Source organism: Pipistrellus hanaki (genome assembly GCF_964339955.1).
Source record: "Pipistrellus hanaki genome assembly, chromosome: 2".
NCBI lineage: Eukaryota > Metazoa > Chordata > Mammalia > Chiroptera > Vespertilionidae > Pipistrellus > Pipistrellus hanaki.
In genome coordinates, this window is record NC_140504.1 from 83,197,792 (window position 1) to 83,223,590 (window position 25,799).

The 25,799-nt window shown below is 35.8% G+C and overlaps 1 pseudogene across 1 annotated transcript; it reads left to right on the forward strand.

Annotated features, from left to right (window-relative positions):
- Positions 1-253: 253 nt before the first annotated feature.
- On the forward strand, positions 254-25,269 carry LOC311617397 (protein SET-like; annotated as a pseudogene). Its single transcript has 2 exons — positions 254-341; positions 24,397-25,269. The product of its transcript is annotated as a protein SET-like (transcript).
- The last annotated feature ends 530 nt before the right edge of the window (positions 25,270-25,799 follow it).

Consider the following 25,799-nt stretch of genomic DNA (forward strand, 5'->3'; position numbering starts at 1 on the left):
GGATATAAGTATTAATTTATTGATATTGGTGGATAATGGGTTATGGTATTTATTCATTGAAGTCAAGGAAAACTTCCTAAATGATTATTGACTTGAGATAAAGAATGCATAGTAATTACAGATGAAAGTAGGTAGTAAACAACACTCCATTAATGCCGATATACAAAGACCATCTGATGCGAATATAGAAAACCAGTTAGACTGGAGCTGAATGTGCAGAGGTGAAAGTTGTATAAGATCTGCATAAGCTGACATGGAATTGACTTTGCAAGAAACACATTTTCAAACTGGGACAGTTTTGGAAAAGCTGAACAAAATTAATACCTATGCCAGGATTAAAGGTAAATATGGGAGTTTCCTGGGATAGCTGAGATGTATGGTCTCACATATAGGAGTTTCCAAGGATTGTTTTTAAATTGGGATTCAAAATCAGCCTTTTTTTTTTTAAATGGACATGGGTATGAATTGTTTGGTGAAATAGGTGGCATTTGATTCATTGGTAAGTTTTAGTCTCTCTGAATTGGCATGAAAGCATGATTGATTCCTATTTCCCTTTAGCTCAAATTTTATCACAGATATTCTCTGACCTTGGAAAAGCTGCTGTCAGTTGTTATAGTCTTATATGAGCATTTTCGAGTCAACCCCTTTGCATACATAATAAGAAATGGAGGTTGGAAATCATGGGTCATATGAGAACTTTCTACTATTAAGCATCTGATGTTTTGGTTCTTATAGAGTAATTGGTAATGACCTTTCTGAAAGGCCTTTGGGATCAAGTTCAGTACTATAGCAAGGCAGTTTTTTACAAAATATTTTGTTCAATAACACAATAAAGCAGATGTCATGTATTCAATGGGGAAGGTAAATCCACTGAAGAGAGAATCATTAAAATTTTAGGGTTTGGAAAACTTAAAAGGAATAGTTTGCTTATTTATTTATTTATTTATTTATTTGTTTATTTATTTTACTTTTTATTTAGAGGGTTAATCTCTTTTCCTTTCTGTCAGAAAAGATTTGGGTATATGGAAAAAAGTTGCTGAGAAATTCTGCTAATAAATGCTGAAAACATTCTGAAAGGTTGGGAAATAAAGTTGGGGATGCTCTGATTGTATTCACCACCTTATAACTGCTAGAAGACTATGCTGTGAAAGAAATTGCATTTGTAGTAAGATTAAAGGGATTATTTGATTAAAAGTAAAAACCAATGAGTGATAGCCAAAAGTAGGATTAGGATTAAAAATCCATCGTGTTTTATCCACAGAACGATTGAGCTTCTACTTTTATCATCAGTTGCATGAGCTTGATCCATATCTGGTCCTGAGAGATGGACATACTCTGTATGTGCTGACAGAATCAAGTTTATGTATCTGCAGCATTGAGAGTCAGACCTTTGATTTTTGCTAAAGCAATGGATTGTTATCCTTTAGGTTTCTGTTGACCATCTTGCTAGTCTAACACAGGAAACATAACTTCTATTCATTATTGCATTGGCTGAATTGTATTTGAAATTTAGCACTTCACTTTTGGGAGGTTCCATTGATCTGAAGAGACCCTGGTACTTTGAATATAGCATTTAGAATATTCCCTTTTACTGATGAATAATGCTATATATATTATAACTGAATCCTAAAACAAATTAAGAATTGGAATTTCAGTGATTTAAAGTGAGATATTTTAGATACAAACTAATGACTGACTTTTAGAAGAAGTCCCTGTTTCTATGAGGCCAGTTTTAAGAACTTACTTTGCAGCTTTAAAATAGTTGCAATAATAAGTATAATGAACTAGAAACATGATAGAAAGTACGTGAGTGAGACTGTGTTGAAACCAAAAATTAAGCAGAGTTTTGGATAAGATAAAAGGGAAATAAAAATAACCAGTTAAAAAAGTTTATTTTGTATAAATACACACAAAGTTATATGTGTGTATAAATATGCATATATATATATATATATATATATATATATATTCATACACAGATACCTTTTGTATTAAATATTGGGAAAACTAAAATAAACTAAAAAGACTTTAATACTTTCATATATGAATTAAATGCAAATTTATTCAGGACTCAAACCTTCAATAAAAATACTTGTAAGCAAGACTAGTAATGATAATAAGTGAAAAAGGTTTTTGATAAGATTTAAATTTGGAAAGGAAAGATTAATAATTAAACCTACATGTTTTTGTTCCATTTGTTAATTCCAGGTGTTCATTTAAAACCCAAATTCTTAGGGGAATAGGACTCAAAATTTTGATAGAGAAGCAAAGCAAACAATATTTGTATTTCCTTTTTTCAACCCTATTTGCCAACAACATGTGATCTGGGAAAATTCAAAACTGAGAAATATTTGAAAACTATTTGAAAACTAATAAGCATCCAAGATAAAACCCAGTATAGCATCATATCTATTAGAATATGTCAGTTTTAGCCCCTCCTTCCACTTAAAAAAAATTCAGCCAATTAGATTCAACTGACAGCATTCAGCTTCTCAAATATATTATTCTTATACTAGAATAGCTGAAAGAAAACTCTCTGACTTAAGTGTCAAGATTATTTTGCTTCAAGTTCATCATTATGCTAAGGAAACTAGATACAAAGCCATTCCACAAGAGCATCACCCCTGAAGGGTGTCTGGAAATGACATATATCCCATGGTCATTTGACTGTACCGGTTAATAGTCACTGGTAGAAGAGCTTAAATAAATGTTACCTTAAAAAAATGACTTTTCACATTAACATTGAAAATCTGGCAATAAGTGAATATCAATGACTAAGTTAGCTGGGATGAGTGACTTTGGAAGAAAGCTCGCCTACTCAACAATTAATGATAACAGCAAAAAGAACAGTAAGAATAACATTGGCACACCAATTCTTAAAACTCTTATATCTCACAATGTATATTATGCAATTTAACACTACATTTTATATTTCTCACCAGGAATATATGAGTGAAGTATTAGTATTTACAGTTTAGAAATAAGAAAGTTTGACATCAAATAAAGTTAATAATCTACCAAAGTCACAGTCATAGTCAGACTGAATAAATAGTAGATCTGGGATTTGAATACAGCTGAGTCAGATTCCAAAGCCTATTCTACTCGTTTTAGGTTATGGGCTCAAGCACCTTTAAGGCCAGAGCATAGGTAAATTTTTGTTATTTTATTTCAGATATTCGATTGTGATATACTGTGGAATGTTTTGGATACATAAAAACCTACATGTCTAACAATGATAGCTAACACACTTTAAAGAAATTGAATCATAATAGCTAATAGAAAAATGCTATGGAATGTAAGCAAGAAAGTTTAAATAATGTTTATTATGAGAATATTTGATTGAATAAAATATAGTATGAGATATTATTTAATAAGATATTTTCAGTAATTTCAAGATACCTTCATCCTATTCATTAGGTTTTGAACTAAAATAAGATTTATATAATTAAACATTACTAAGTAATTATAAGGAGGCAGTGTCTGGAGCCTATTTATACTTCCACATCATAATATAAAAATATGATTTCTTAGAATGGTAGAGTATTGCAGTGTAGACTATAGGCTCTGAATTCTGATTGCATGGGTACAAATTAGGGTTTTGCCACCAGAGGTAAATGAATTTGTCTACCACCTCAGTTTTCATTTTAATGAACGAATAATAATAATAATACCCAGCTCATAGGTTATTTAAAAAATTTAGTAAGTCTAGCAGTTGGTAAATACTAAATGCTCAGTGAAATTTGACTATTTATTTGTGTAGTTATATTTACCTTGTTTTTACAGGGAAGTTCAAACTGCTTACCTTGATATATGTATCTGTATTTGCAGCATAACATTCTACCCCCAGTGAGTTCTCTCAAATATTTATTTATCTCTTTCTTCTCTATCTGAAATGGCTTTCTTTACTGAATTCAGATGCGACTTCTTGATAATGATTTCCTACATTGTGTAAACCTGCTTGAGTTTTAATTTTTTTCCCTTTGTACATCCAATATTGTACTTACATCAATTATGATAGCTATTTAGAAGACTAAAATCTTCTCAAGTTGGAAAATTAATTTAATAAAGGTTTTCTTCTTGTTTATTGTATTAAAGCCAATCATGAGAAAGCCTCTAGCCTCTTTTCCATAGTCTTTGGCAATAGGTAAACAAATTTAGGTCACCAAAACTGTAGATAGGTTGAGGAGGTAAATGAGGGAAAGTGTTATTTCTGAGTTTTACCTAGTTATAACATTTACTCTTACACAAGGCCTATGATATCTAAGTTGCTAAGATTATTTATAGATGAATTGGAAAACTCTCTGAGAAATATGAAATATTCTTTCTAAATATGTCTCATTTGTATGTTGCCTATATTCTGCAGCTGTGTACAGAAAGGTTAGAAAGGAAATTTAGCATAAATGAGGATAGACCAGGCTGATGTCACTCAGAAAATTTCTTAAAAGATAAAACTGCATTTATAGCTAGATTTTACATAGTATATAACACATTCATTTCCTGGGTAGATAAAACCCCACAGAACATTGCACAATGTTTTCTGTTAAATCCACTTTGTGATAATATATTTTTTGAAGTTTGTGCCATAGGTAATGGTATAGGAAACTATTACTTCAGAAAATAAAATAAAAAGTAATGTTTGCAAGGCAAATAACTGCTGAAATAGAATTAAAAAAAAAGACACTATAATTTGGGTGGTAACGAAGGAACTTACTGTACAAAGTTGAAAGTTTATTATGACACATAATTTGACATAATTAATTAAAAAAAAAACCCTCACCCAAGGACATGCTTACTGATTTCTGAGATAGGCAGAAAGGGGGGGGGGGAGAGAGAGAGAAAGAGAGAGAGAGAGAGAGAGAGAGAGAGAGAGAGAGAGAGAGAGAGAGAGAGAGAGAGAGAGAAAGAGAGAGAGAGGTGAGAGAGAAGCATGATTGGTTACCTCTTATATGTGCCCCAAACAGGACCCAACGTATAACCTGGGTATGTGCCCTGACTGGGAATCAAACCCATGTTCACAGGAAGATGCTACAAACAACTGAGCCACATACACCAGGGCTATCATAGTTAAAATTGTTATTGTCTTAAAAAGGCTTCTGTGATAAAGCTATTTTCTGATTTCTTAGTAAATGAATAGGGAGACAGCAATAAGTACTGCAAGCAAAAATGAAATTGTCAGCACCCATTTTAATAGCTTTTCAAACCTCCAATTACAGAATGCTATCTTGCTCCTGTATCAGTTTGTGGTAGGTCACTGCCATGTGGAAAAGGTGTTTTGTTATACAAATTAACCATTTGACATTGACAATTAAATGTTGAATATGCTATTTAACATTGTTTCTACACATAATTTCATGAACTGAGACACGAAAAGTCATAATTGGCAGGATTATTCTAATTTTTTATTTTTTTGTATCTTAGAGACTCAATGTACCATCTACCATTTTTGCTTTTCACCTGGCTGTAAAATCAAGGGAAATTTATGTAGCATTTATTTAAAAATGTTCTGTAATTTTATAGTGTCTCCTACCAATGTAGAGAAAATGCACTTGCTTACCAAAGTGTGTAATTCTATTATTTATGTATTTTGATGGTTTAAAAATTGCTGAAACTACATTAAATTAATGTAGTCATTGTGAAGTCATTATAGCTTATATCTTTAGCATCACACATCTCTCAGAATTTCTTATTTCATCAGCCTTTACTACCATTTTATTAATTTTCTTCCAATAAAACTATGTCATTTGTAATGTCGAAGTCTTCCCTATTGAGAAAAATAAGAGATACATTAGAAATATGCCTTTTCTTTTTTCAGTCTCATTGGTACTACTCTAACTTCATCCCTCTGTACCTCTGAATTACAAATTGCAAGAGTTGTTTGGTCTATTTTACCTCCACCTCTTATATCTCTAACAAATTAACATTCCCTCTCCTGATAGAAGATACAGTTATCACTCAATTGTAATGTATTGCATTTTCAAAAGTAAATAATATATAACTTATTTTTCTCTAACATTTTCTTATGTTGATTTTTACTTTTGTGGAATAATCTTCATTTTTATCTCCACCTAATTTATTCTCTTCTTATTCTTTTAAATTTATCTTTATTGTTGACAACATTATAAATGTCCTCCTTTTATTCCCCATTGACCCCCCCCCCATCCTGCACTTGTCCCCCATCCCAGACCTTCACTACACTCTTCTCATTTTTATTTTGTTTTCTCTTCTCTTTTTAATTGTGTTGTAATTTTTAAATATATATTTTATTGATTTCAGAGAGGAAGAGGGATATAGAAACATCAATGATGAAAGGGAGTCATTAATTGACTGCCTCCTGCATATCACTTACTGGGGATCCAGCCCTGAGGATCACAACCAATACCTGCTGGTTCATAGGTCAATGCTGAACTATTGAGCCACACCAGCTGGGCTTATTGCATTGTTATTGATGCTGATAACAGGTGACAGATAGTGGAAGATGATGATATTTGAAGTTTTTTTTTTCTGTGTAACATGTTACTAATGTACATATGAATTGGCTATTAAATTATTTAAAGTTGACTGTGACATTTTTTTCTACATATACTATGGCCTTAATGAAGGAAAGTTTAGTTTTTGACACCATCTAGGTAAGTTTTCAAAATTGAGAAGCCTTTACTAACTTGAGGAACTCATAATTTTAAAGAATTTACTTTCTCTTAGATTGTATTCTGTTCTGCCTCATTTTATCTTTACTTCATATTTTACATTTTATATTTTTAGAAACATGAAATGTGATATTTGCTTATCAATTTTTATTCATAAACTCTACCATCTCTATGACATTACTGATATCTTAAGAGTTATCTACTCTTACAGCAAACCGGTGGATCTGAAAGAAGTCAAAAAGAATTTTTGTAATCTCCAGCATTTATAAATACCATGACTCTCATGTTGAAATGCTAAATACCATGCTTCAAAAACTAAAATGTCAAAACTTTGTTTTATCATGTGATTTAATTCACTTCCTTTAAATTTCCTTTATTCTAGTAAAATGTAATGCAATATGTGACTTTATTAGGACATCTCATATATTGAGTATATGTTTTTAAAATATATTTTTATTTATTTCAGAGAGGAAAGGAATGGGAGAGAGAAAGAGAGAAACATCAATGAGGTGAGAGAATCATTGATTGGCTGCCTCCTGCACGTTCTCTACTAGGGATGTGCCCACATCCTGGAGCATGTACCCTTGACTCTAATCAAACCTGGGTCCGCAGGCTGATGCTCTATCCATTGAGCCAAACCAGCTAGGGCAGAGTATGTTTTTACTAAAGTATAGTTATGCTAATTTGTCTCTTCATTAGCTTATAGTGTCTTATAAAGCAGGGAACAATTTCAGTTTTGCATAATGTGTTTAGGGGGGGTGGAACCTTAAAAGCAATGTAAGCATATATTCAAATATTACATATTTAATTTTCTAATTTAATTGTTTAAGAAACTGTTGTAAAGGTATCAAACATACCCTACATGATCCTTATAAAAATAGGCCCTGAATTGATAGCTTCTCATTATACAAATAAAGCCAATACTGAGACAAGCCTTTTTGATTCCCCATGTATTAAAATGGAAGATATATTATTAGAGGTGGATGAGAGAATGAGAGGTAAGGCAAATACATTTGTTCAGAGAGAAGTGATCCATTTCTTTACACTACCTAATATTTAAGGGAGAAAGTTTATAATATCCGTCCCAAGACACTGTGGACTGGCATTGCTCATTGCTAAGTATATACTAACTGTGTTAGGATTGTCTTATTGGAATAATTAAATCCAAAATATGTTAGTGTAGCCCAAGAATTTTATTTCTAGTTCATATAAAGCCATTGCAAATGTCCCTGACCGGGTGCATCTTAAGCATCATTGCTCTTAGGCACTGACCTCAGAATTCAGGTTCTTTTCCTCATACAGCTTCCCTTTTCCTCCGACTTACATGTCCAGCAGTGTGAGTAGGGAAAACACATGAGAAGTGATGAGATATTATACAGTGCATCATGCATGTGGCACAAATCATTTTCACCAGTACTCTACCGGGAATAAATCATCACCAATACTCTACTGGGAATAAATCACTGGCCTGATCTTTTCTACAAACATGGGGACTGGGAAAGGTTCAAAATTTTTCTTATCCAAGTGGAAACTATAAAAAATAAAAACATGATCATGAGAGGAGTGGCTGATATTTGCATTTGGAGACACTTTGCTAAGAAATACTCCTTTAGTCCTAAGTAGACACAAGTAGATTGATGTAAGAAGTTAAAATAGATTGATGGAAGAAGTTATTTAAAATAGCTATTCAAGAATCTTGGGCAATGTGCCAATTTATTCTTTCACATCAATGATAGAACTGTCTTCACAGCTGACCATTTTATGGTGGTAGCCCTCAGGGATCAGTGCACCTGGAAATGGCCCTGTAGGCAGTGCTCCAGGAGGTGGTGACAATGAAAGTTTGATGTCCTGACCCCAGTTGTTCCAATGTGTGGGACCTCCCATGTCCCAAGGCTAGTATGTTAAGACATTTTACCGTGGCACAGTATATATAACTTCTAGATCTATCCTTGATGTCACATTGGTAAGATTTCATTCTTTTTTATTCCATTTTGTATATGTACCACTCTTTATCCATTTGTCTATTGATGAGCACATACCTTGGCTATTGTCAGTAATATGACAATGAATATATAGATGCATATATCTTTTCATTTTAGTGTTTTGGATTTCTTTGGATAAATACCCAGAAGTGGAATTACTGAGTCCTTCTTTGTTTCTTGTTATTGCTTTGTTTTAAAGTCTATTTTATCTGGTATAAGTATGGCTACTCCAGCTTTTTTGTTTCATTTTTATGAAATATATTTTTTATCCCATTATTTTTAATCTGTGTGTATCTTCAATTTGAAGTGAGTCTCCTGTAGATGGCATTTATGCAGTTCTTATTTTTTTTCCCAATCTATTCAGCCATCCTGTGCCTTTTAATTAAAGCATTTAATCTATTTGCATTTAAAATAATTATTGATCAATATGTATTTATTGCCATTTTATTATTTATATTTCTGACCTTTTTATTTTTCTTCTTCTTCTTAAAGAAAGCCTTTTAATATTTCCTATAATATTGGTTTGATGATGATGAACTCCTTCAGCCTTTTCTTGTATAGGCAGCTCTTTAACTGCACTTTGATTCCAAATAAAGATTTGCTGAGTAGGCAGTCTTGGCTATAAGTCCTTGTTTTTCATCACTTTTAATATTTTGTGCCAGTCTCATTATGATGTATCTTGGTGTTGGATCATTGTTTGAGACCTTGTACTTCCTATACTTATGTATCTATTTATTTGGCCAAGTTAGGGACGTTTACTGTTATTAAAAAAAAAAAAAATAGGTTTTCAAGTCCTTGTTCTCTTTCTTCCCCTTTTGCCACTCCTATAATGCATATGTTGGTACATTTCATATTGTTCAGAGGCCCCTTCAACTATCTTCATTTTTAGATTTTTTTTTTCTTTTTTTGCTGTTTTGATTTGGTGTTTTCTACTAACTTACCTTCCAATTTTCCAATTCAATCATCTGCTTCATCTAATCTACCATTGATTTCTTCTAATGTATTCTTCATTTCAGTTATATTCTTCATATCTGACATATTTTTTTCATGTTTTCTGCCTTAATTTTTATGAGTTTTTTTTTCACTTAGTTGAAGTTCTCACTGAATTTACCTACCCTAAGTTCATTGAACATCCTTATAACCAGTATTTTGAACTCTATATATATGGTAGATTGCTTTTCTCCATTATATTTAGTTCTTTTTATAGAGTTCTGATTTGTTTTTGTTTTTTTATTTGAGACTAGAGGCCCACTGCATGAAATTTGTGCATGGGTGGAGTCTCTAGGCCTGACTGATAATCAGGGCTGATCAGTTTCCCAACCTCTCCCCTTCTTCCCTCATGGCCCACATCTGCTGCCACCCAACCCCAGTTCTCCATCCCAGCCTGGGGTCTGGCCCCTGTCATTCGATCAGTGTCAGCTGGATGCAGAGGAGAGACAGGGGGAGGGATGTGGAAAATGGCTGCTGGCCCCAAGGAGGGAGCAGGCACTCAGCCTCCCTGGGAAAAGGGCCATTTCCACAGCTACCCACCATATCTCAGCCTGAGGGCCCACCCCCAATCAGGGCCTCCCAGCTGGGGGGCAGGTAGAACCAGGAGGTTGGCTGGCAGGCAATCTGGACCTGTGGGTTGGGGAAAGCTCCTGTGTTGAGCATCTGCTCACTAGTGAACATCATAGGGACTGGTTGTTCCAGTCACTCCATTGTAAAGGTCACTAATGCTTTTATAATATATATATTAGAGGCCCGGTGCACAAAATTTGTGCACAGGGAGGGGGTGTGTGTTCCTCAGCCCAGCTTGTGCCCTCTCCAATCTGGGATCCCCTCAAGGGATGTCTAACTGCCCATTTAGGCCTGATCCCACTGGGCAGTCAGACATCCCTCTCACAATCCAGGACTGTTGGCTCCCAACCACTAGCCTACCTGCTCGCCTGATTGCCCCTAACTGCTTCTGCCTGCCAGCCTGATACTCCATAACCATTCCCCTGCCAGTCTGATCAACACCTAACTGCTCCCTTGCCGACCTGATTGCCCCTAACTGCCCTCTCCTGCTGGTGTGGTCACCCCTAACTTCCTTCCCCTCCCAGCCTGGTTGCCCCAACTGCCCTCTTCTGCAGGCCATTTCACTCCCAACTCCCCTCCCCTACAGGCCCAATTCCCCCAACACCCCTCTGATTCAGGCCTGGGTCTCATTAACTGCCCTCCCCTGTATGCTTGGTCACCCCCCAAACTGCCTTCCCCTGCAAGCTTTGTCCCTCCCAACTGCTCTCCTCTATAGGCCTGGACCCTCTCAACTGCCTTCTTCTGCAAGCCTTGTCCCTCCCAATTGCCCTTCTCTGCAGGCCTGGCCCCCCCAAACTGCCTTACCCTGCAGGCTGGTTCCCCCAACTTCCCTCCTCTGCAGGCATGGATTAACCTAACTGCCCTCCTCTGCAGGCCTGGATCATCCTAACTGCCCTCGCCTGCAAGCCTTATCCCTCCCAACTGCCTTCCCCTGCACTCCTAGTCACCCCCAACTGTCCTCTCCTACAGGCCTTTTCCCCGCAACTGCCCTCTCCTGCAGGCCTGGTACCCCCAACTGCCCTCCCTTGCTGGCTCATCTTATGGAAGCCACCTTGTGTCTACATGGGGGCAGCCATCTTTTACCACATGGCAGCCAGTGGCCATCCTGTGTGTTGGAGTGATGGTCAATTTATCTATTACCTCTTTATTATATAGAAATAGAGTCCCGGTGCACAAAATTCGTGCACAGGAGGGGGTTCCCCTTCAGTCCTGCCTGCTCCCTCTCCAATCTGGGACCCCTTGGGGGACATTTGACTGCTGGCCTGGTTGCTGCTAACTGTCACCCTTCTAGCCAGGTCACCCTTTATAGCCCCCCTGCTATCCTGGGATCTCCTCTGCCAGCCTAGTTGCCCCTCACTGCCCCCCACCCTTCCAGCCTGGTTGTCCCTTACTGACCTGCCTACCAACCTGGTCACCCCATTCAGCCTGCTGTTCAATCATTTGGTCATCCCTCACTGCCCCCTTCCCCCCACCATTAGCCTGGTCAGTCTTTTGGTTGTCTCTCACTAACCCCACTGCCAGCTTTGTCAACCATGCAGCCTGGTTAACTTTGTGTCTTGGAGGAAGCTGCACCTCCAACCTTTGCTCTGAAGCCGGACAATTCATTTCCTCCTATATGTCCCTGGCACCTTTTGAGCTGCCACCCCAGAGCTGGAGCTCAAAGTGAATGAGTCTGTGCATGGGTCCTTTAAGAACACCTGAGACTCTAGCAGCTCACTATACCACTCAGCTACAATTTCTGTTGGTTTTTGCAGCCAGAAGTTATGGGACTGCTCTTCCTGACACTGGAACCCTAAGCTGAAGGTGATACTATGGGGCTGGGTCTCCTCACTCCTCAGAGGGGATCACCTCAGCTGAGATATTCCTCTGATTTTTTAACTATCACATGTGGGATGGGGCCTGCCTGTTTCACACTCCACCTCTTTTAATAGGCGGCTTCTGTATACTTTTAGTTATAAGTGTTCTGTTCAGCTAGATTTCAGGTGGTTTTCAATAATGGCCGTTCTAAAGCTTACTTGTTATTTTAATGTGATGATGGGAAGCTGTATCATGTTTACCTATGCCACCATCTTGATGGAAGCAAATGCTTTCTGCTATTTTTAAGGAAGCAACAGATTAACTTTGTTCCTATATTTCCCAAACTGTACAGCAGTTGATGAAGAGGGTAAGATCTTGTTCTTAAAGAAAATTTTCTTTTCCAAGCATAAACTCAAGGGAACTGGAAATGAATATTTCTTTTCTGTTTCCTGAGCATTGTAGAACATTTAGGAGGCCCAGGCTTGGTGACCAGAGATCCTGAATGGAGCATATTCATTCCAAACATCTCCTCTTCCACTTCCCATGTTTTGCATCACAGTGACTCTAACCTCATTCATACTTTAAAAACACTTATTAGGTACTTGCTTAGTTCTAAGATAAATGATTAACAAGATTGACAAAACAACCTGACTGCTTACAAAGCAAGAGTATTGCAGTCTATGTAGTATAGTAATAAGTGTGAACAAAGAATTTGGGAGAGCCAAACCGGTTTGGCTCAGTGGTAGAGCGTCGGTCTGCGGACTGAAGAGTCCCAGGTTCGATTCCGGTCAAGGGCATGTACATTGGTTGCGGGCACATCCCTGGTGGGGGGTGTGCAGGAGGCAGCTGTTCGATATTTCTCTCTCATCGACATTTCTGTCTCTCTTATCCCTCTCTCCTCCTCTCTGTAAAAAATCAATAAAATATTTAAATAAAAAAAAATTTGGGAGAATAAAATTGATATCTGAAGATACAAACACACACACACACACACACACACACAAACAAACAAACAAAAACACACAGGGGAAATGAAGGATTATTCAATAACTTGCTTTCTCACAGAAGGTTAACCATTTGGGTAAAAATAATGGGACTAGCTTTAGAATATACTCCCAAATAGTTCTTAAATGAACAAAAGGTTACATTTATTCAATAACTTGCTTTCTCACAGAAGGTTAACCATTTGGGTAAAAATAATGGGACTAGCTTTAGAATATACCCCAAAATAGTTCTTAAATGAAAAAAAAAGGTTTCATTTGTTAAAGCAAAATATACAAAAATCTTAAAATTGAAAAATACTACTAATTATTAAATATTAAATGAGCAAAATAAGCAATGATATATGTGTATATTTGATCACATAAGTATCAGCATCAAAAAACACAATTCAAAAGGTAAACTGAGAAGAGTATGTGTACCAATATTTACTAAACAAAGGATAGAAAGATAAGGTAAAGACTCTCAACTGCTGCCAAAACCAGTTTGGCTCAGTGGATAGAGCGTCGGTCTGGGGACTGAAAGGTCCCAGGTTTGATTCCGGTCAAGGACATGTACATTGCTTGTACATGTACAAGGACATGTACATGTACATTGGGAGCTGGTCGATGTTTCTCTCTCATCGTTGTTTCTAGCTCTCTATCCCTCTCCCTTCCTCTCTGTAAAAAAAAAAATAATCAATAAAATATATTTTTTTAAAAAGACTCTCAACTCCTTGAAATAAAATGAGTAGTGGTAAAGAAAAAAAAATCACAAAATACATAAAGATCTCCAGAGCTATAAAAATGAGCAGTCTCATTAATAAGGTAAAGTGGGGAAAAATGACTTTGTCATCTCATATTAATAAACTTATGTCATCTTGTTTTTCATTTATTTTAATAGTACATGGTGTTATCTGGGGATGGATCACACTTGCAGTTTTATATTCTTTGGTAAAATAAGAAATGGATATTAATTTATTAGTGGGCATTTGATTATATTTGTCAATAGCCTTTAAAAGATGTTTATAAATCCTTTGAATAATAATCCTCCTTCTTAGAATTTATTTTTTATTTTTTATTTTTTAATTTATTTTTGTTAATCTTCACCCGAGGATATTTTTCCATTGAGATATATATATATATATATATATATATATATATATATATATATATATATATCTCAATCTCCACTCTTTCTATAAAATATATATATATTTTATAGAAAGAGTGGAAGAGAGAGGGAAAGTCAGAGAAAAACATTGATGTGAGAGAAACACATCGATTGGTTGCCTCCTGCACAAGCCCCAACCAGGGGAGCCTGTAACGAAGGTACATGCCCTTGACTGAAATCAAGCCTGAGACACTTGGTCTGCAGTCTTACACTGTATCCACTGAGCAAAACTGGCTAGGGCCTTCTTAGAATTTATAGTATAAATATATATATATAGATTCTCATGAAGATATATTTCCTGATGTTCACTACATCGAAGTATAATAACAAAAAAATTATAAACAATTTATTCAATGATTTTGGAATTATATTTTAGTAGATCAAATAATTTCAAAATTATAGCAAAATCATATTCTAAAAATAGTGAGATGGGGAGTGGGTATGAGTCCTGGGTCTATAAGACTCTTTTCCTTCTCCTCCTTCTCCTTCTTCTTCTTCTTCTTCTCCTTCTCCTTCTCCTTCTCCTTCTCCTTCTCCTTCTCCTTCTCCTTCTCCTTCTCCTTCTCCTTCTCCTTCTCCTTCTCCTTCTCCTTCTCCTTCTCCTTCTCCTTCTCCTTCTCCTTCTCCTTCTCCTTCTCCTTCTCCTTCTCCTTCTCCTTCTCCTTCTCCTTCTCCTTCTCCTTCTCCTTCTCCTTCTCCTTCTCCTTCTCCTTCTCCTTCTCCTTCTCCTTCTCCTTCTCCTTCTCCTTCTCCTTCTTCTTCTTCTTCTTCTTCTTCTTCTTCTTCTTCTTCTTCTTCTTCGTCATCTTCTAAGTAACCATTATAACATCTATTTTGCCAGACAAATGGTTGTGACAGGAGTATGATTGCAAAGGAGCATTTTGACTACCATGTAGAAAATAGTTTGCAAAGAGGTACAATTGGAACCAGAGAGATCAGTTAAGAAGTTATTTCTGTAGCTCAGTAAAAACAATGGTTCTTAGAACTCATCTGGAGATATTGAGAGTAGCTTGAGTTTGGAATGCATTTTGAGTTTCAATGACATGATTTTGCTAATAGATTGAATTTTGAGTGTGAAAAATAAACAAAAAACCATGAACAGTCCCATTGTTAGTTCAAACAATTATATGAGTGAATTGCCTTGCTCAAAATGGACAAGATTTTAGGAGTAAGACATTTGGGGTAGTCCAAATTCAATAAGTTTGATTTACCAAGTAGGTATTCACAGGGAGATTTTGAATGGGCAGGTGAATAGTTAAGTCTATAGTTAATGAAGCAAGGCTATTTGTATATACATATATTTTTGAAGTAGTCTATAGAGATTCCATTTAGAGCCATGGGACCAAATAAGATTACTTGTGGAGTAAATGTAGTGGGAAATAAAAAAGTCTAAAACTGAGGTCCCAGTATGATTTAACATTTAGATTTTAGCTAATTAAGGAATATTCAAAAAGGAGACTAAACAGGAATGGCTTATGATGTACATGAGCTCATGAAGTCAAAGTGAAAAGATGATTCATGACTGTAGGAGTGACCACCATGACAAGTTGTTGAAGTGCTGATAGAGATGAAGAATCAGGATTTGACCACATGGCAGTCACTTGTGATTTGATAAGAATTAGGGCAAAACTTGGAAAAAAAATCCAAACACAATAGGAATTGAGAAAGAAAAGGCAGTAAAGAGAGATAACTATTTGGACAACTTTTGATATAGAGAAATAAAGAAACTAATGGCTAGAGAGGCATCTGGGGGGGGGAAAGTTTTTTTTTTTAAATTGGTATAGTATAGCATGTTTTAGTCCTGATAGAAATGATTCAGAAGAGAGTGAAATTGATGATTCAAGAGAAAGAGGGAGATAATCAAGCTTGTCAGGCTACCACCTACAATAGCAAGGTCACATTTTCCATTTTTCCTGTAAAAGCAGGCATCTTTTGATATTTTTCACATTTCATATCTCTCGCATTCAAAGCAGAGAACCGAGGCCCAGAGCTCTAATGTTCTGTCTTATCAATCAAACATTTCCTGTGAGATTAAGGGCTATAGCAGCATCTACACCCATACCAATCTGCTTTTCCTTTCCAAAAATAACCACATCTACCCCATTCTTACATTTTATCATTTTTATTTTATTTTATTGATTTTTTTTTTTTTTTTTTTTTTTTTACTGAGAGGAAGAGAGGAATAGAGAGTTAGAAACATTGATGAGAGAGAAACATCCATCAGCTGCCTCCTGCACACCCCCTAATGGGGATGTGCCTGCAACCAAGGAGCATGCCCTTGAACAGAATCAAATCTGGGACCCCTCAGTCTGCATGCCAACACTTTATCCACTGAGCCAAACCTGTTAGGGAAATCATTTTATTTCAATAAAATAAGTGTCTCTCCTTCTACCTTTGTTTTATGGATCTATTCAAATGGCTGACTCAATTAGTTTTCTGTTCTTTTCAACAAAAACAGCATTGATGAGGACACACTAAAGACATATTTTACAATTGAAGAATGGATGAATCTAAGCACATTTTTTCATAATTTGTGTGTGCTGTAGACATTAAAATATCAAAGCATGAAAATATATGTGCACTTATGCACGTACCTTTTTTTTATAAATCTAGTCCTGAATTTGTCAGCAATCCCAATTGCTAACTACAAACAATTGAAGTTAACATTATTGGACAACTAATTAATTTTTTAGAATTAATAATTAATTAGTGATAACAGATTCTATCAGGGACCAAGGAGCAAATTCTACTACAAGAATGTGCTCCTTATTATGTCACTGGCAGTATCGTCACAAGATATTTGATATTTATTTTCATGTCACTGGATTCATTGTTCCTAAATTCTCATCATCCATCACATTGTCACTCTGCCATCAATTATCTCTAAGTGATTGGCTGAGCATAGATCATGTGACGTTTCTTAGATGATAAGGAATAGAAAGAGGGTTTTTTTTTTTTCTTCCTACTTTTAGTTTTTATAATAAGAATTTATGATAAAACTTCCACATAATGCCTATAGGAGAAAAACAACAACTGACAATTGATATGAAGTCTGTGTTGGAGTAAAAACATATCCTTGAGTTTCATGAATTTCTAAAAAGATGCAAATTATCCAGCAAAATTAGACTAACCCATAATGAAGTCCTGTCTCTTCAGTATTTCTATTTCTTTAATAGATCCCATCATGAAGTAAATTTCCAAATGTACTTGGCAGATAGGCCCCAAAGCATAATTATTAGCCCATGAATGTTTCTTTAGCAATAAGAGAAAAATAGTAATGAGCAATGTGTACAATTTTTCATTTTGTAACTGGACTTACCTGACATTTGGTTTTATATTTTCTTAATTATACATCTTTGTACTATTGGAATAATTATCTTAAGTCACCACTAGGCATATTCAAATATTGTGCAATCTCCAAAAACCTTTTTTAATTTTTTTTGAAACACATTTAATTCTCTGTAAATCTATCTATAAAATTGTTACAAATATACCTGACTTCCAGCATCAACATTTATATTAAACATAAAAAGCATCAATATAATTTTTGGGGAAATTATTAAATCTGTACAAATAATATGTTATCATGTTTGGAAAGTTTGTTTTTTTTTTAACTCAAGCAGATTAGGTTTAGAAAGCAATTTTAGGCTGTGGGGGAAAAAGACTAAGTTGTTAGAACTATTCATATAGTACAAATTATAATTAAGGAATAATCTAATTTGAGAAATATAATTAATTATTCAAATATTTTTTCTTTGTTATATGTCTCTTATTTTAGTTTTAACAGTCTCCTTTCCCCATTACAGACTCTATATTAATAAAGACTAGAAATAATTATTATATGATAGTCATTGACTTTTATAAAATCTTCCTAGCAGGGAACAGTGCAATTTTCTCAGTAGGACCTAAAACAATCTCATCAAACACTGTTAGAGCTCCATGAACACTTCGTGATAATTCAAGAGGACACATGTCCAAATCCACAGTCACTGATACCTTTTGGCATGTATATAAAAGAATGGCAATATTGGCAGCTTTGGTTACTGAATTGATGCGGGAGGTTGTTTGCTTTAAATAGGAGTCAGAATATCATGGTGTGAAGTGCAGAGGAAAGCCTATTGAGCACTTGCATAAGAAATTAGAAAATCTGGGTTCTATCCTAGTTTTGCTTTGTTTATTAAGTATTAACTTTATATATTTATATCTCTCTTCATATAGTAGAGCAGATATAACAAATGCAATAAAATGCTCAAATATAATCCAAATATACATGATCAGGCTAAAATATTCTCTAATTTACCTGCTCTTCAAAACTTACGCTATTGTATAACCTATTAACCTTTATATATTGTTTTTAAATCCAAAAATTCAATGTAGGATGTGAGGGCAATCTGGCTGCGACATCTGTCACCCCATTGATCACCAGGGTTGATTTGGCTGATCTGGCTAGCTCAGCAGATGTCCCCCTCCTCCCTCACCGATCTATGTGCATCCCTCCCAAAGCTGTATCCTGGGTCAATGAGGACAAGCTTCCCCCAGAGCAGGGGACACGGTCTTCCATCAAGGGTGTAAGAGTAGCTGTGCTCCCCTCCTAGGATCTCCAAACAAATTCTCAAAAATTCCATGTTGTCGTGATAATAAAATAAGAAAATAAATGTATAACCTCTTTGAAAATTTTAAAGCGTTATGTAAATATATGGTATATGCTCATGGTTATAACTTTTGGAATCATTTTCAGCAGTGGCTTAGGTGAAAGTAAACAACATTTTCATGGCAAGCAGTAAACTGATTTTTGTATTGATGATCCTCTGTATCAGTGATATTTGTTTATAGGGTATCTCTTGTGTGGTATACAAAGTGATTTAGAGAATTTATAGGCAGCTCTTCTCCATTATCACTTAGCATTAGGCTAGTAAATCAAGGTTAATTGAGAAATAAGCCTGGCCTAACAGGTCCATCCATAAGTCTGCAGTACAGGTCAATTGTATCTCTTAGTGCTATCACATAGATAGCAGTTGCTAGATATAAAACCTGAAGGGGATTTAAAGGTCATATAAGTAAAAGTAACATATAACCAAACAAAAGCAATTGTTTTAATTAATGCTATTCACTCTTGTAGATAAATTCCCTGATATCTTGCTTATACTAGAGAGAGAATTCAATTTTAGCAGATCTCTGTCATACTGCTATAATGTGCCACCTTCTACCAGAAGCAAAGATGCAATGCCTTAATCAGTCCATAAGGGAGTACAGTGTAGGGTCCCAGGGGAATTGTCCTCAGCACCTTGGGATGCATGTTGTTTCTATAGACTCATTTTAAGAGAGTGTTCTTGGGAGAGTTATTCCAAATCAGAGAACACATTTCCTTTAGGATGTGGTGACATTTGAGGAGTATAAAATAATATATTACCTTAATATATCCTACTTTCATTTTCTCCCTTTTTATTAATTTCACATTGGATTTTTGTTCCTGGAAGGAGCAACACATTGAGAATAATCTTTTATTAATATCTTAGTTTAATGGTTCACCAGTTCATTACCAATGGAAGACTAATAGAAAGGTTTCTTTCCACTGGGTAGGTTGGAAATGAAGATACAAATATAGCCTGAGGGGGAAATAACTTAGAATTTGGAGAGAGAATAAAAGACAGCCTTGGGTTTGAGAGCAGTGAAGATAAACAGTATTGCCCCGCTGGCCTAGCTCAGTGGTTGAGCATGGACCTATGAACCAGGAGGTCACAGTTAGATTGCTTGTCAGAGCATATGCCTGATTGCAGGCTTGATCCCCAGTAGGGTGCACACAGGAAGCAGCCAATCAATGATTCTCTTGATGTAGCTATTTCTTTCCCTTTCCCTTCCTCTCTGAAATATATATATATATATATATATATATATATATATATATATATATATGGACAGAGAGATCTATATATATATTTACATAATTTTATATATATATATATATATATATATAATTTTTAAAGATAAACATTATTGAGTAGGCGATGGATTATAAAGAAGGAAGGAAACATAGGTTTGAAGGTCTTCTGAAAGAATTTCTATAAGACTGCTCTTATAAAGGGACATACAAGCATACTTCAAAGATAGCACTGGTGCAGTTACAATCGACCTCGAAAAAGTGAATGATGCAATAAAGTGAGTCATATTATTTTTTGCTGGTGGAGGGTCTTGCCTTCAATTTGAAAAAAAAAAAAAATTCCCACATCTGTGAAACACCATAAAATGAAGCACAAGATACGCCTCCACACACACACAATATATATATATATATATATATATATATATATATATATATATATATATATATATATATATATATATAATGGTTTTTTATGCATGCTTTGGATATATATCACTGAGACAAATCTGACTGATATAACCATTATACCCCATGCTTTGTCCCTGATAGGCTATACTTTCAATATTTGGCATTTTTCAAGTGGATATGATGCCATCCTTCTGGTACCAGATTGGCTAATCAAACAGATATGAAAGCATTGGTAATAAATACAGGATAGAAAAAAAAGATTTACAGTCACTTGTATGGAAATAATATAATAATTGGTAAATAATAGTACAATATTAAACTGTGTTTCAAATACTCACAACTGTAAACCTCCTTTTGCCCAGCTGGTACTCACTGTTTTATTGCCTGATTCTTACCCTTCCTTACAACAATTTTCAGCCCTTAGTCTAGAAATGTCAGTCCTCTATTTTTCTGATGTTTGAAGAAATGCTTGTGCTAATGCCATGAAATGAGCGTTTGACACAGGGAAATCTGTAAATCAACTTTTCACATTAGTTACTGTTACAGTGATTCACTCCAGGGGTGCCATTTTAAGGCCAAACTGTACATAACTATTATTCAGTAGCAAAACACAAGAGAAATAAATGCTGAGTCTGGAAAACAACAGTTCATTTTGTGAATCCTGGAGAGGAAGATTCCACAGAACAGAGAATCTGAAAACAGTTTTTCTCTCTAGGAGAGTCTCCTGCTGCAAGGTACTGCCCCTCTGAGACACACACACACACTGATGGAATATGGTGTGAAAATCAGCAGTAATGTGAGGGCTCTAAATGCTCCTTCTACAACCCACACTGCCATATTCTCCTTTCATCAGTGATTTGAAGCAGTAGGTCTTCTCCTGGGCATCACTTTTTTCATTTCATTTTTTTCTTTTAAATTTTTATTTTGCTTTCATTAAATTCTGCAGGGATGGTAACTGACAGAAAGCAAAAAGACACAGTGATAAAAAAAAAAAAGCAATGTGCTAGTTTAATTGTGTGCCTCAAAGTCGTATTCCAATATTATCATCAGTTCTGTCACAGTCTGTCCTGCATTTCAGATGAAATCTAAGAGGATAAGCAATTTAAAATAAGTTTTATGTGCTGCTTGTGAGAGCAGACAGATCATTGCATCTATCAAATCCCTATTTACCTCAATAGAGACTGGCATGATCTTAAACTAGCAAAAACTGCTCTTGGTTTGTTGCTATTAGTATTCTTGGCTGCTTCAAGGTCCAAGGCCAGCAGCAGGAGCTCACTTAGGCGTCCATCACCCATAGTGGTTCTTACAAAATATAATCCCTAATTCACTTCAGCACAAAGAAGTGTCTTTCATTCTGAAGTGCAGAAGCTGGTAAAGAGAACACAATGCTGTTATTGACAGCGTGGCTGATAAGCTCTTGATAATTTGGTAGAGGGCTCAGGGTGCTTTCTTTGTTCAATTAGAATTCTTTAAAAGTTATGGATGTTTTGACTGCTTTAGTGAGTAGATTCAAGCAGATTGTTACAGAACAGGGTATCAAATAATGACAAAAGGGCAGAAGTAAATTTTCAACTATGGCAACAGATGGATTGGAAGTTGGACTTTGTGGGGTGCAAATATGATTACCTTCAACTGTTCATAAAAAAATACAAAGTTCTTTCATGCACAATACAGATCCATCCACATGTTTTTATGTGTGGATGCAATTTAATTCCTATCATATCTTTGTAGCAATGCAAACAAATAAAAATAAAAAACTTGCGCCCTAGACTAAGCAATCTGGGAAATTTACAAACTTCTCTTTTCAGAATCATCAACTTCTTTTTTAATGACTTTATCATGCACTACAGAATAGATATTATCATTCATATTGTCATATGAATTGATTTCTTAATTTTGCTTTCTCATGATGATAATAAAATAGTCCCTGATATTAATGAAAATTTAGGATATAAGTTATATTTTCTCAATTATTTTTATTTTTTCTCAACTAGTAAAATAAATTAATTCAAATTTCTAGTGTTCAAATATTGCATTTTTAAAAGTTTATTTAATGTGTTTGTTAAAATTCATCTTAATTTAACTATTAATGAATCACAGCCTTTTGGTTCAGTTAGTTTTGTTTTTTCTTTTTAATATATTTTGTTGATTTTTTACAGAGAGGAAGGGAGAGGAATAGAGTTAGAAACATCAATGAGAGAGAAACATCCATCAACTGCCTCCTGAACACCTCCTACTGGGGATGTTCCCGCAACCAAGGTGCATGCCTTTGACTGGAATGGAACCTGGGACCTTTCATTCCACAGGCCTACCCTCTATCCACTGAGCCAAACTGGTTACACTGGTTCAGTTAGTTTAAGTCTGATTGGATGTCTTCAAATAATGTTTCTCAACAACTCTGGAAGGAAAGATAAATCCATTTTCTACAGAGAAATGTGCCCCCCAAAACGCATACATATTTTAACAGCCAATAGCTCTATTTTTCAAGTGAAATGTATTTTAGTAAACAATCCTATCTAAAAGAGGGGATATGCTAGTTGATACTCAAACTGTCACAAAGATGGTGGCACCCACAGCTACAATATGGCAGCACCTAGTCCCCTCAACCCTGCTGGGGGTGGCAGGCACACAGCAAGGTTGGGCCCACTCCTAGGCAGGCCCTGCCACTCCGTGCACCTGCCTCTGGAGTTCCCCAGTCCCCTCAGACCCTAACCGCCCAGGGCTGGTCCTAGGCACAGGCAAGCCTCTGATGGAGGCTGCCCACCCACCCAGGGCTGGTCCAAGGGTCTGATAACCAAGGCCGGAAGAGGCTTATGCTGTGCTGTCAGTGGCAGCAGCAGAGGTGTGGTGGAGGTGTCACCTCCCCCTAATTGCCAGGTCATCTCCAGCCCCTGAGGGCTCCCGGACTGTGAGAGGGGGCAGGCTAGGCTGAGGAATTCCCACTCCAGTGCATAAATTTTCATGCACTGGGCCTCCAGTGCCTTTATAATTATTCAAAGTGTATGTATACATTTTTGGGAGACACCCTATATATACTAGAGTTAAGACAAAAAATCAAAGTTACTCTATTTTTGCATCATAATTATCTCAAAGTTATGCTGAAATCTAGATTCATATAAATTCATACCATACTCCTCATTCTTATCAAAACTTAAAAACAATGATAGTTATTACCAAAATCATGGACAAAACTAGTGTAAAATGCTTGGCTGATGTTTCTTTAAGATATTTTGAATATATTTATTACTAATCTCATTAAGGAAATGGAATTTGAATTGACCAAATGTGATCATATCTTGGAGAGAAATTATATAACTTTTCAGCACATTAAGGCAAATTATGATCTTCAATAGAACATGAAATAAAAAACAAATTAAACTATTAAGATAATGTTTACATCAGCATCTGAAATGTTTGCTTATTTTCTCAGCTGATTGCAAGTGTGTTGTTACCCGCAATGTTTTTTCTTCTCTCCAAGTTTCTGAGAAGAGATGCAGAACCTTTTTATATGACAGAACCTTTTGTATATTAGATATCATCAGATTTATCTTCAATAAACTAAATGAATGCTGTTTTATTGACATAAGATAAATCACCAGAATATTCTTTGAATTATATGATAGTTTATAGAATGTGGACAGGTGGCCATCAAGTCAGAATAGGATATCTCTGACAAGTACACACACACTAAATTCCAAAAAATAGTCAAGTTTATTGCTTTATAATGCTTGATAGTTCAAATAATCGATGTCCATTAGAATAAAAAAAGCCAACAGAGTCAATTTTTTAAAAAAATTTTTATATGGTACCTAAACATTTGGGGATCTCAGATCATATATATAAATTTTATTTATTTTTTTTTTTCTGAAAAAGCATCCAGGTCTTTTTTGGCATTTGATTCTCAAAGTGCCCTAAAAAGTAAAAATTACCTTTCTGAGTGTTCAGTGAGCCTTTGGGCCTGGTGACTTCCCAGCGTTCAGATCCTCAGAAAAACCGAAACTGCCTCCAGCCCCGAAGCTGGAGAAGAAGCTGACCCCTCAGGATGTGCCAAAGGGAGAAGAAGAACAGCAAGCAGCGATTGAACATATTGATGAAGTACAAAATGAAAGAGACAGACTTAATGAACAAGCCAGTGAGGAGATTTTGAAAGTAGAACAGAAATATAACAAACTCCGCCAACCCTTTTTTCAGAAGAGGTCAGAATTGATAGCCAAAATCCCAAATTTTGGGGTAAGAGCATTTGCCAATCATCCACAAGTGTCTTCCCTGCTTGGGGAAGAGGATGAAGCGGGGCTGCATTATATGACAAGAGTTGAAATGACAGAATTCAAAGATATTAAATCAGGTTACAGAATAGATTTTTATTTTGATTAAAATTCTTACTTTGAAAATAAAATTCTCTCCAAAGTTTAATCTGAATGAGAGTGGTGATCCATCTTCAAACCCCACTGAAATCAAATAAAAATCTGGAAAGGATTTGATGAAACATTCAAGTCAAACACAGAATTCAGCCAGCAGGAGGAACCAGGAAGCTTCTTCACCTGGTTTGCTGACCATTCTGATGCAGGTGCAGATGAGTTAGAAGTCGTCAAAGATGACATTTGGCCAAATCCATTACAGTACTACTTGGTTCCTGACATGGATGATGAAGAACGGGAAGGAGAAGAGGAATATGATGACGATGAAGAAGAAAAGATATTGAAGAAGGGGATGGAGAATGAAGGAGAAGAAGATGATGATGAGGGGCAAGAAGGAGAGGAAGATGAAGGAGAAGATGACTAATGAACACTGATGGATTCCAACGTTTTTTAATTTTCTCCAGTCCCTGGGAGCAAATTGCAGTCTTTTTCTTTTTCTTTTTCTTTTTCTTTTTCTTTCCCCCCCCACCCCTGCCTCTTGTGCTCAGTCACCCTGGTCAACACCACCATGCTCTTTGGGGGAAAAATAAAAACAAACAAACAAACAAAACAAAACAAAAAACCTTCTGCTCCCTTAGCTCTGCTGGGAGCTGGAGGTTGCTAGGCCCCTGTGTAGTAGTGCATAGAATTCTAGCTTTTCCCCTCCTTTCTCTGTATGTTGGGCTCAGAGATTGCGCTGTCTCTATGTGAATATGGATAGTTAGCATTTACCAACATGTTCCTGTCTACTTTCTCTTGTTTAAAAAAAGAAAAAAAAAACTTTATAAAGGGGGATGTTATAGAAGATCACCAAAGGATGGGTTCAGTGGACATTTTGACAACATGGCCTCTCCTCTGAAATGTTTAATTGTGATGTTTAACGGACATCCTTGCAGTCTAAGATTTTAATAATTTAAAATAAAATTCTCTCCTAATGATGACTTGAGCCTTGCCAGTTGATGGGAGAATCAGCAGAACC